Genomic DNA, 12,448 nt, shown 5'->3' on the forward strand with positions numbered 1-12,448 from the left:
TTATATATAGTAGCGTGTATCTCTTAATCCCAAACTCCTAATTTATCCCTCCCTCCCCCCCTTTCCCCTTTGGTACCCATAAGTTTGTTTTCTATGTCTGTGAGTCTGTTTCTGTTTTGTAGATAAATTCATTTGCACTGTTTTTTAGATGGCACATATAAGTGATATCATATGATATTTGCCTTTCTCTGTCTGACTTACTTCACTTAGTACGATAATCTCTAGGTCCATGCATGTTGTTGCAGATGGCATTATTTCATTATTTTTTATGGCTGAGTAGTATTCCATTGTATATGTATGTACCACATCTTTATCCATTTATCTGTCAATGGACACTTAGGTTGCTTCCACGTCTTGGCTATTGTAAATAGTGTTGCTATGAACATTGGGGTGCATGTGTCTTTTTGAATTACAGTTGTTGTCTTTTCTGGATATATGCCAGGGAGTGGGATTGCTGGATCATATGGTAACTCTATTTTTAGTTTTTTAAGGAACCTCCTTACTGTTCTCCATAGTGGCTGTATCAATTTACATTCCCACCAACAGTGTAGGAGGGTTGCCTTTTCTCCACACCCTCTCCAGCAATTATTGTTTGTAGATTTTTTGATGATGGCCATTCTGACCGGTGTGAGGTGATACCTCATTGTAGTTTTGATTTGCATTTCTCTATTAGTGATGCTGAGCATCTTTTCATGTGCCTGTTGGCCATCCGTGTGTCTTATTTGGAGGAATGTCTATCTAGGTCTTCTGCCCCACGTGAGTCGTTTTCTATTCAACTAGCTTGCTCTTCAGGAAGCCAGTTCTGAATCAAGAGGCAATTGTACCAGTTTCATTTCAAGCCCATAAACATAAGATTCTATTATTTTTCTCCAGGTATCTTGGCTGTTTAAAAGGTTTGTAGTGATACCTCAAAGTGGTTTTTATTAGCATTTTTAACTGCTGAGGATCTTCCCATCTATTTTTAATTTTCCCAAGTCTTTTCACACACAGGTGGCATCCTGTTTGCTGGACGGAGCATCTAAATTTGCACTAAAGTGAAAGCTGATCACTGCAGTGTACAGATTGGGGACACCGTCATACTTAATGGTTTGAGTATCTGTTTACAGAAAGCAAATTTGTAGTGTCTGCTGGAGTTGCAAAGAGTAGCAGATTGGGGGTTGGTAGGTGGAGAAGCTTGTTCAGGAGGATGTTTTCGTTGTTTTTAAGGTGGTACTGGATGAGGGGACTATACCTCTACTGTCAGACCTGGCTTTGTACTTTCTGGTTGAAAAAAAAAAGTACTTGAGTTTTCATTTCATTGTCATTTTTTTTTCTGTTTATTAAATGTATCATCAAAGATAACAAAATTCTACGTCGTCATGATTATTACACATATTAATATATAAAAGGCCAGTATTCCTTTTAGCGCTGCAGGGCTGGAAACTGATGTTTATGTGTAAGTTTTTGTGTGAGCAGAATTCTGGGGCCATATCAGAAAAGCAGTGCTCATCTGGAACCACCTTGCTGTGCGGAGACAAAGCCCCTAGTGGTGGGACTTGGGCTGTGAGCTGTGTTTGTTGGGCTAAAATGGGAAATCTGAGTGCTGGTCCTGCCTCTGCCACTTAAGAAAAGTGACCCCAGGCAAAGTGCTTTGTCACTTTTCCTCATCCTCCAAATGGGAGTGGCGTCTGCCTTGGGAGATAGTAGCAAGATAGCGAGTGTTCAAACACTCTAGAAAGGGGTGCACGGTGGGTGTTCTGAGCATGTAAAGACCACTGCTCTTTTTTTATATCGTTTTTTTAAACTTTTTATTTTATATTGGCGCATAGCCAATTAACAATGTTGTGATAGTTTCAGGTGCACAGCAAAGCGGCTCAGTCATACATATACATGTATTCATTCTCCCAGACTCCCCTCCCATCCAGGCTGCCGTATAACATTGAGCAGAGTTCCCCGTGCTATACAGTAGGTCCTTATTGGTTATCCATTTTATTTATTTATTTATTTTTAAAATTTTATTTATTGGCTGCATTGGGTCTTCGTTGCTGCACGCGGGCTTTCTCTAGTTGCAGCGAGCGGAGGCTACTCTTTGTTGTGGTGCACGGGCTTCTCATTGTGGTGGCTTCTCTTGTTGTGGAGCACGGGCTCTAGGCGCACGGACTTCAGTAGTTGTGGCACATGGGCTCAGTAGTTGTGGCTCGCAGGCTCTAGAGTGCAGGCCCAGTAGTTGTGGCGCATGGGCTTAGTTGCTCCGTGACATGTGGGATCTTCCTGGACAAGGGCTCGAACCCATGTCCCCTGCATTGGCAGGCAGATTCTTAACCACTGCGCCACCAGGGAAGCTCCTAGTTATCCGTTTTAAATATAGCAGTGTGTACATGTCGATCCCAAACTCCTTGACCATCCCTTCCTTCCACCCTTCCCCCTGGTAACCATAAGTTCGTTCTCTAAGTCTGTGAGTCTGTTTCTGTTTTGTAAATAACTTGATGTGTATCATTTCTTTTTAGATTCCACAAATAAGGGATATCATATGATATTTCTCTTTCTCTGTCTGACTTACTTCACTCAGTATGACAATCTCTAGGTCCATCCATGTTGCTGCAACTGGCATTATTTCATTCTTTTTAATGTCTGAGTAATATTCCATTGTGTATATGTACCACATCTTCTTTATCCATTCCTCTGTCCATGGACATTTAGGTTGCTTCCATGTCTTGGCTGTTGTAAACAGTGCTGCAGTGAACATTAGCGTGCATGTATCCTTTCGAACCATAGCTTTCTCTGGATATATGCCCAGGAGTGGGATGGCAGGGTCATATAGTAGCTCTATTTTTAGTTTTTAAAGGAACTTCCATACTGTTCTCCATAGTGGTTGTACCAGTTTACATTCCCACCAATAGTGTAGGAGGGTGCCCTTCTCTCCACACCCTCTCCAGCATTTATTTTTTGCAGATTTTTCAATGATAGCCATTTTGACTGGTGTGAGGTGATATCTTATTGTAGTTTTGTAAAAAAGTCTGTTGCACTTTTTTAAAAACCTTGACTTGGATGAAGGAGTGGGGTCCATCTCTTGCATGGCAGCCCTGCAGCCATTTGAAACCAACAGTCCCATCCTCATTTCCCAGGACTCCCATCCCCCTTTAGCCTAAGGGTCTGCCTCCCAGGCTCCCCATGCTCTGAAAGTCCTGGGATGTTCACCATAGAACACAGTTTCTCAAACCTCGGGGCTGCGGGCCACCAGTTCTGTAGATGAAGTTGTCTCCATGCCCCGGGGAGAATCACTGTCCTTATTTTAGGGATTTTCTAGTGACCCCAAAACCACGTTAAAGTTTTCGGCAGCTCTTTCACAGTGACTAACAGTGACTTCACAGCTTAAACCCCATTGTTTAAATCCATGCTGTTGCTAAACCACATCTTCCTCATCCCAGACTGGGGAAGATTTTTTTTTTTTTAAGTCTACGTAAAGAACTTCACATTTATCCCATTTCACTGGCTGCATTCTGTTCCCCTTGGCGTGTTTTGCCTGCCTGTGCAGATGTCAGGGGCCCTCTGTGGTCTTCAACCAGAGTCACAATCTTCCCCTAATCCTGTGCTCAACATGGTGCTTTTTGTCTAATAACCACAAACTCCTAAATGCCAAATAAAGAGGCGTGAACAAGGACCCATTCAAAAAGCCATCGGTCCTCAGGTTAATACAGACACTTGATCAGCAGTTGTTGGGAAAAACCATTTGGCCAGTTATGAGTTCACCTTCTTGTCACTTGGCCTCCTCATCTTCTTCTCAAGAAAATGGGGAAGAATTCAAAATACTCAACTGTAGCGTTGATTCATTGTGGTACCGAATTTCCCAGCCCAACAACCAATTCTGTATCCCATGCAGAGAGGCAAATGGGATTTGCTGGAGCTGCAGGCTGGGAGAGAAGGAAGAGGCTGACATTGGGACTCGAAGCAGAGGAGAATTTAGTTTGAGCTTAACGAGGACAGAATGTGGCTTTGAAAATTACAACTTTTTAGGAAATTGGAAAGTAACAGGAGCTCCGGAGGAAGGAGCGCATCTTAAAATTCTGTGCTGCCGTGCACCTTGTAGATTGCTATCTTGAAGTGCTGGGTGGTGATACCACTGCCGGGACCAGACAACATCAAGGGTCAGAGGCAGGCTTGAAGCAAGTGACTATAGAATCTGCCCCCATCCTACTCCCGGGTCACTCACTGTTCAGGCCGTGCGGTGCTGGAATCAGCTCTCACAACATGCATTTCTCCCCAAGTCTGCCGTCAGTGAGATCATGTTGGTAGCTTGAAATCAGCGATGACGGAAGTATTGACACAAGAGAAATCGGCAAATGCTGCAGACCAGGCCATCTTTGCCCTGGATTGCTGGTGAAACTCATGCCAAGGCCTTATGTGAGCCACTCTTCTGCCTCCTAGCTCATGCCTGGCTTCATCCTATGGCCAAAATTATATTTTTTAAGTGAAAATCTGCTTCTCCGTGGGGTCTTATATTGTCACCATCTCCTCTCATTTCCCAGCAGCCCTTCAGCACCCTCCTGACCAGCCCTATATCATAGAACGTGATTTCCCGAGCTTGCTGTGTCACCTTTTCCTGAGATCCAGGTGCCCCAGAGGCAAGTCCTCTCCTGTGATCAACTAATACCCAGCAGAGACCCCTATTAGATCCCATACCATATGGTGGCTGCTTTGCTTGAATCCTTTTCCTTTTTACGGTATTGTGAGTCTCTGCTGGACGGGGACCCTCTTCCCACTTTTGCTTATCTTCATACCTCCGGAGTCTGGTGTGTCTCCTGAAACATAGCAAGGCAGAGAGAGAGAGAGAGAGAGAGGGAGAGAGAGAGAGAGAAGTGGAGGGCTGGGGGAAGAGGGAAAGGGGAGAAGAGGAAAAAGAAGAAAGGCGGCGATGGGGGGAGAAAAACGGGCCAGTCCGAATCACTCATGAGCTGGCCGACTAGGACCAAGGGGAGTGGGATTTCTTGAAGGGCTGGGGAGCTAGCGGTGCTCAGAAGTCACACAGGAGGTAAGAAAACTCTGCCCAGCTGCAGGGATCAAAGTCCTTGAACCAGTGGGAGAACAGAGGTTCTGTTAACAAGGAAGGACAGGTAATGCGTCTCTGTTGCCCCCCTCCCAGCGCCCTGAGAGCCAGCTACGAGTCAGGTGACCTCTGGGTCGCAAAGTGCTGGCAACAGAATGATCTGGAGTGGGTCGTGTGTGCGGGGGTGACGAGCTGAAAATGTGGGAGACTCTCAATAAAGGTTTTTTGAATTACATTGAATTATAGCTGGTGCTAATCACAACCTTCCTGGCTCCTTCCTTTGCAAGGTAATGGGGAGGGACGCTCGGAGAGGAGGGGAGGGGATTAACCAAGTGATGGATTGGGTGGCCCTGGAGCGGGCAGAATGCCGGCCCTCATGGGAACTGGGGTTTGAAAGGGCCCAGGGCTGGGGAGGGAACGCTGTGTGGAGACAGTAGGGCCCAGCTTCCCAGACACGGCAGGCCTGGCTCCCCAAGACGGCAAGGTCATTGCCAATTCGTTAAGTGGCTGCTCTCAGCAGGCCTTTGCAGAGGAAAGGCATGTGTTCCCCATTTTGTTGATGGGGAAACAGCAAGAGGAAGTGACTCAGAGACAGAGTGGAAATAAAATGTGTGTCTCATGACATTCTGGCTTCTGCTAGATCCAAAGGGCTGGCGTTTTGACTGTGTCCTGTGTGGCCTCGGTCCACGCTTCTGTGGGTTCGCAGGACAGACGACGGCCCTCCATGTGAGCAGAGAGTAGGAGGTAGAGGTGTTCTTTTCAGGTGCCCAGGCAGGTGGAGAAGGTGGGTGTTGGAGGAAAGGCAGCCTCAGAGCCCTGGAGACAGGAGGGGCTGCCACCACCCCCTGAGCCTCGACTTACTGGGCCAGTTTAATTTTTTTAAGTGGGCGCTGGTATTGGGTTTCTGGTTCTTTCTTCTGCCAAGTCACAGGCGTTTTAAAAATACATGTGCCAGGGAGTTTACATAGGTAATCTCTGATTTTCTAGAAAGTTCTGCAGGATAGGTAATGTTAGCCTCCTATCCCAAGAGAGGAAACTGAGGTCTAGAGAGGTGACACAACAGGTAAGTGGCAGACACTTAAGGCCACCACGTTGCCTAGCTCTGAAATCCTTCGTGAGTAACGGCCTAGACTTCTGCAGCATGGCAGCCCCGAGGACATGAGTTTTAAACCCAGGTTCGAATGAGTCAGATGTGTGTGCCTTCTCCCTGACATCGTGCCACCTTCCTGACGAATGGTGCCCTTTCCGTGCTCCCTGAAGTCATGGGCAGAACTTTCAGTCCTCAAGACATTGCCTTTTACCCTTGGAACTCCCAGCGTCACTCTCAAGTCTGGTTCCCGAAGAGGCCAAGCTTCCAGGCCAATTGGTAAAGGCTATCGTTGTCGTTTCATAAATGAATTAACATTGAAAAACCAAAAAAAAAAAAAAAGGTGGAAAGACAAAGTTAAAATAAAAGACTGCCTCTCAAATGGAATACATTCAGCTTTATGATGGATTCTTTACAGTGTTCTTATTTTTCTCATTTTGCCATGGACACGGCGAAACATCACCAAAGGCCATCATCCACCTGCCAACTGCTGTTTGGGAACTCTGTCCCATCCCAGCTTGACGTCTCAAGGCATCAGAGCCAGTTGGTGGCAGAGCCGGACACTAAGCCCTAAGCATGGTGGCAGGACGTGACACCAGCAGCCCTCTCGCCATTGGCAACATGGTGGCCTTAATTCTCTGCCGCTTACCAGTTGTATGCTCTGGACAGTCACCTCGCTAGACCTCTCTCACATTACCGATCCTGCAGAATCCTCCTAGAGAATTAGAGGTTACTTACATAAACTCCCTGGCACACAGTATGTGCTCAATAAGACGTAACATTACCTTGCAGTGTCTTCAAGATCAAGAGTGTATTTTTCTGTGATGTTGACCCCTATAACCCTGACATCTTCCCCACACCAGGAGCACAGCCCTGGGGACAGTGACAACCCAGAGGATCTGAAGGGACTTCAATCCTGCTTCAGTCTCCCCTCCCCCTTCAGGCAGGTGAATGTCTTGCCGTTCAGGAAGAGTGTCATTTATTTTCTTCCTGAAGACTTCAGGGACTCAGAGATTGTACCGCTTCCCTTAGTGCCCTTGGCAGGTCTTGGCCAAGACGTTCTTATAGCCAATCAAAACTTTTCCTGTTTTAATTTGAGCCCATTTCCTTGTGTTTGTTATTCTTTGGCTTTGCCTTGGGCAGATCTGGGGGTTGGGAGACAGCCGGAGCCCACGGTGGCTCTGAGCCAGGGTTTTCTCCAGTGCCATGGGACGGTCTCTCCTCTGACAGTGCCCATAGGGTCTAGGGCAGGCCAGGATGCAGGGAGGAAGGATTGCCAGGCTGGGGTCCAGGTCTGGACTACAGGAAGGAGCAGGGGTTTTGGCTCACACACTTAGAGTCAGAGGATTTTGTGATCAACAAAATCCAGAGACAAGCTACTGATGAGAAATTCAAGTAATCAGGCAAAGTCTGGAGGAACAGGCAAGTTCTGTTGTCCAGAAACAGGAGCTAGAGTCAGCAGGTCGTTCTCATGTCTTCCTAACTGCACCCAGTGCCATATGTTGGTAGCTTGAAATCAGCCGTGGTGGGCCTGGAGAGAAGACTATGCGTGACGTTGAGGGCTGTGTTCTCCAAGACCCCCAAGGCAGGTGACTGAGGCTTTCCTTATATAACACCTTTCAGTTACTCTTCTTCAGAGAGTTTTGGGGGACCCCTTGGCAGTTCACTGCAGATCTGTACTGACAGTTGGGAGTTTTGGATGCCCTTGAGGGAGTTGCCACGTGTCAGCAGAGACGTGGGCACCACCTTTCTGGGCTGAGGTCTTTGGGCCAAACACCTCCAAGACCTCTCATGACCAAGTCCTAGCTTGGGGAGGGGTGATGCTCTCTAAGCCAGGAGGACTCTGGATTCTTCACAGACTGGGGTGTTCCATGCTGGGTTGACACATTTCTTCTTGCATGGAGTTTGTGCCCACGTCTGTGGTATCAAGAGATACTGCTTTCTTCAAAGGCAGATGGGAAGGTGGGAAAAACTTTGAACTTGGATTCAAATCTGCTTTGGGATCAGAGCTTGCTACTCAACAAGCATGATCCCTTGACCAGATGGCTTAAAATTTCTTGAGTATGTTTTCTCCTTTGTAAAATGGTCATAATCATCTCTGCACATCTCCCAGGATTGTTGTGCAAAACACATATGTTTCTTTTAAAGTTTTTTAATTGTAATTGTTTTTGGAATAGATAGCCCAAGGTTACCACTACAAAGGACTAAGGGCAGACCTGAGGGACTAGCATTGGTCTGAAGGCAAAGGTAGATCCCGGGTGACTGAAATAATTTTGCTAAGATATTTCAGTGGGATCCACGTTGACTAGTATGAGTGATGGCTCCTGAACCAAAGGCCAGGAAAAAACTGATGACGATAAGAAACCAGTGTCATCCGAGCGTGTTGATGATGGCCAACATATCAGTCTAGGTTGGATGTAGAATATGAATACTGCTCTTTGATCAGGGTCTGGTGGGGGTTGGCTCCTGCGTGGGCCGGCTCCTGTGTGGGCCAGGCACTGCCCAGTTAGGCTGGGAAACGGGAGTCAACTATCAGGCTGTGGTTTCTCGTCATCACATTTTTGAACCTACAGTGACACATTACTATCACCCAAAGTCCATAGTTTACATCGGGGTTCAGTGTCGGTGTTGTGCATTCCATGAGTTCCGACAAGTGTATGATGACATGTGTCCATCCCTATCATATCACGGAGAGTATTTTCACTGCCCTCAAAATCCTCCATGCTCCTCCGATTCATCTCTCCTTTCCCCCAAGCCCTGGCAACCACTGATCTTTTTACTGTCTCCATAGTTTTGCCTTTTCCAGAATGTCATATAGTTGAAACCATACAGTTTGTAGCCTTTTCAGATTGGCTCCTTTCACTTAGTCATATGCATTTAAGGTTCCTCCATGCCTTTTCATGGCTTGCTAGAGCATATCTTTTGGGCATCGAATCATATTCCGTCGTCTGGGTGTACCCATAGTAAGGTAAGATGTTAAGAATAGGGGAAACTGAGTGAGGGGTATCTGAGAACTCTCTGTATTATCTTTGCAACTTTTCTGTAAATCTAAAACTCGTTTAAAATAAAAAGTTTATTAAACAAACGAAAAAGTATTCCACTGTCTGTATGTACCACAGCTTATTTATCTGTTCGCCTACTGAAGGACATCTTGATTGCTTCTAAGTTTCGGTAATTATGAATAAAGTTGCTATAAACATCCATGTGCAGGTTTTCGTGTGGACATAAGTTTTCAGCCCCTTTGGGTAAATACCAAGGAGCATGACTGATAAATCATGTAAGAGTCTGTTTAGTTTTGTAAGAAACCATACAACTGTCTTCCAAAGTTTGCGCCAGCGATAAATGAGCATTCCTGTTGCCCCACATCCTCGTTACATGTTTACATCCTCTTGGCCCCTCAAGTTTAAAAGTACCGCATCTCATTGCACCACTGGCTGTAACCGCAAGGTTAAAAGCACCGTGGGGGCCTAACCCCCTCCCCCTGCAGACTCTGCCCTGACCTCTGTCCTGGCGAAGCTTTCTGACTTGCTCTGCCTCTGATACTGGGCTCTGCCTTTCAGAGAGGGCTTCTCTCCTTCACTCTTCTCTTCAGCCAATGACACACATCACATGTGAAAGTGGAGCTTCCAAGATCGTAACAGCCAGATCTCTTGTATTTTACTGACATATTATTCCTACTTAACTGTTCTCTTTCAGACTCTCCCCTGGTATTTCAGGGAGTCCCCAGGGTGTCTCTGTGTGCTCACCAGCACCAGTACCCTTTGGGTGGGAATGCTGCCTGGGCTGGGGGGTATCTTCTGAATGGCACCCCGTCCCCTTCACTGTGGGTGTCCAGAAGCCACATGGCGTGACCTGCAGCTGTGGGTATAACGGCCTCCTTCCAGCTCTGAGTCCACGTTCCCACTGGCCAACCTGATGACACTGCTTGCACCCCTATTTTCCAAATGGTCTTTGGGGTGTAGGCCCTTTGGCTTCCATTGGCATGATGTAGTCCCTGGGGACAGACACCATATGCTACTCCATTTCCTTCCTACCCAGATGCCTGTTTCACAAAACTGTGTCATGAGACCCCTGCCTGGAAATTAGTTTATACAAACAGATGCCCAGGGGTCATGGGGCCCCTGGCTCAGTAGACACGGGAGATCCTGAACCTAGGACCAGATGTGTGTGTGTTATTGATGGTTTTATATATATATATATATATATATATATATATATATATGCGGTTGTCTGTATGACTAGAGTGTACGCTCTTTAGGGGCAAGACATCCTTCCCTCTTTTTCACATCCTATAGCAGATTTGTCATGGTCCCTTCTGATGTCCCCTTGGGCCTTGCCATTTCAGTATGCTGCTTACTTTTACCTGCCAGCATCTGCATCTTTTTGCCTGGGGACTTCCTCTGGCTCTGAGTCCACTCTGCCCTTGTGCAGAACTGGCTGGAAATGCTGGGACAATGGCTGTTAAGAAGTGGTGTGGCTCTGTCGCTCACTGGCTGGAGTGGCTCTACAGCGTGTGTTCTGTCCTCGCTCCCAGGGCTCCCAGCAGGGTTCCTCTGCCGTTGTCCAAGCGATCGCTCCATTGATAACAGGCTGCCTTCCTTTCCCTGTCCCACACGTCCCACTCCCTGGTAGGTTTCCTGGGGTTACCTCTCAAGCTACTTCCCTGGTTTCCTTATTGAAGGTCTGGGGAAACCGAGACACACACCCAGTACATAGCAGAGGATTGGCACACGGGACAGGTCCAGTAGACATTGAAAAAAGGCATGGATGCTTCTAGAATACACATACTAGTCTCTAAAATAAAGCAGACTGGGTAGTCTTTTCTCCATCTGTCTTGTCCCAAATTCTGCCTGCCCAGGTGGACTCAGGCTGGCGCTCCGCTCCTTGTCTGCCTGCCCTGATGGAAGGGACACATCCTGCTTCTTTCCTTGTCCTCATAGCATCTCTTCCATGTCTTCATAATACACACTGGCTTTTTAAAGGAATGACTCCTTGCAGCTAGTGACTGTCTATGTTTCCCTTCTAGTGCCCAGCAGTGTGATTGAATGAACAGACTTTGCTGCCACATCTAAAATATTTGACTCCACATTTGTATTTTTAAATTAATTTTTATTGGAGTCTAGTTGATTTACAATGTTGTGTTAGTTTCTGCTGTACAGCAAAGTGAATCAGTTATACACATACATATATCCAGTCTTTTTTAGGTTCTTTTCCCATATAGGTCATTACAGAGTACTGAGTAGAGTTCCCTGTGCTATATGGTAGGTCCTTAATAGTTACCTGTTTTATATGTAGTCGTGTGTATATGTCAATCCCAATCTCCCAGTTTATCCCTCCCCCCCATTCCCTCTTGGTAACCATAAGTTTGTTTTCTACATCTGTGACTCTATTTCTGTTTTGGAAATAAGTTCATTGGTCCCATTTGTGTTTTAACTTTGCCAGCTCTGTCCTTCAGCCCCCAACTCCCAGTCTGAGGAAGGTCCGCCTAAAATCACAGTCTCCTGTTAGAAGGGAGAGATTCTTCTGTAAGAGCGGGTGCCATATGAGAGCTAAGCTTAGTCTGGAAGAGGTTCTCAACCCAGCCTGGATGTTAGAAACTTAAAAATACCAATGCCAGGCCTCCCACGGACAACCTCAGTGGCAATCTCTGGGCACAGGGTCTGCATTTAGACTTTCTTGACAGCTTCCCAGGGGCTCCTAATGTGAAGCCAAGATCGACACCTCCAGTCTGGAGCTAGAACTTCCATTGCTTCCTTTGGGTATTTCTGCTTTAGACCAGTGGGAATAAACCCTACAGAGCTGTTTGTCGTGGGATCCAGAGGCCAGGACCAATCTGGCTGAGATTTGGGGTGATCTAAAGACTCCTAGGATTCTTACAGTCTATATAGATGTCAACCAAACTGTCATCAGAACTGGGCTGGGTCTGGAGGCCCAGCCCCACCTCTTCGCCCCGCAGCAGAAAGACCTCGCAGATTGGGCTGCCGGGTGCTGTCCCTCTGTATGCAGTGCGTGATGCTCTGGGAGATGACTTCCTGTGGGACTGAGGCCTCTGTATGCAGTGCGTGATGCTCTGGGAGATGACTTCCTGTGGGACTGAGGCAACCTGAAAGCCCAGGTTGGCGGCTGCAGGTGCGGGTGGGCGGAGCCCTCAGCTACTAGGCTGGCCCCCCAACCTGGGCCCTTGCCTGTCTTTCCCATTCCAGTGCCCTCCAGGCCACCCATTCTCCACTTCGATTCCTTCCCGGCTTCTCTCCCCTTGTCCCTGTTTCTCTCCTGCTATTTTCTACTGTCTCGCTCTTCGCTTTTTCTGCTCAGCTGTGCCTTGGAACCAGGCTGGG

At 47.0% G+C, this 12,448-nt stretch overlaps 1 protein-coding gene across 5 annotated transcripts in view; it reads left to right on the forward strand.

Moving 5' to 3' along the window:
* The window catches only part of PTK2B (protein tyrosine kinase 2 beta), a 140,328-nt gene that overhangs the window by 64,466 nt on the left and 63,414 nt on the right, over positions 1 to 12,448 (forward strand). The gene's annotated exons all lie outside the window — the stretch shown is intronic.

This window comes from Aethalodelphis obliquidens, unplaced genomic scaffold (assembly GCF_003676395.1).
Source record: "Aethalodelphis obliquidens isolate GAN/ISIS:26980383/991018 unplaced genomic scaffold, ASM367639v1 scaffold61, whole genome shotgun sequence".
NCBI classification, from domain to species: Eukaryota; Metazoa; Chordata; class Mammalia; order Artiodactyla; family Delphinidae; genus Aethalodelphis; species Aethalodelphis obliquidens.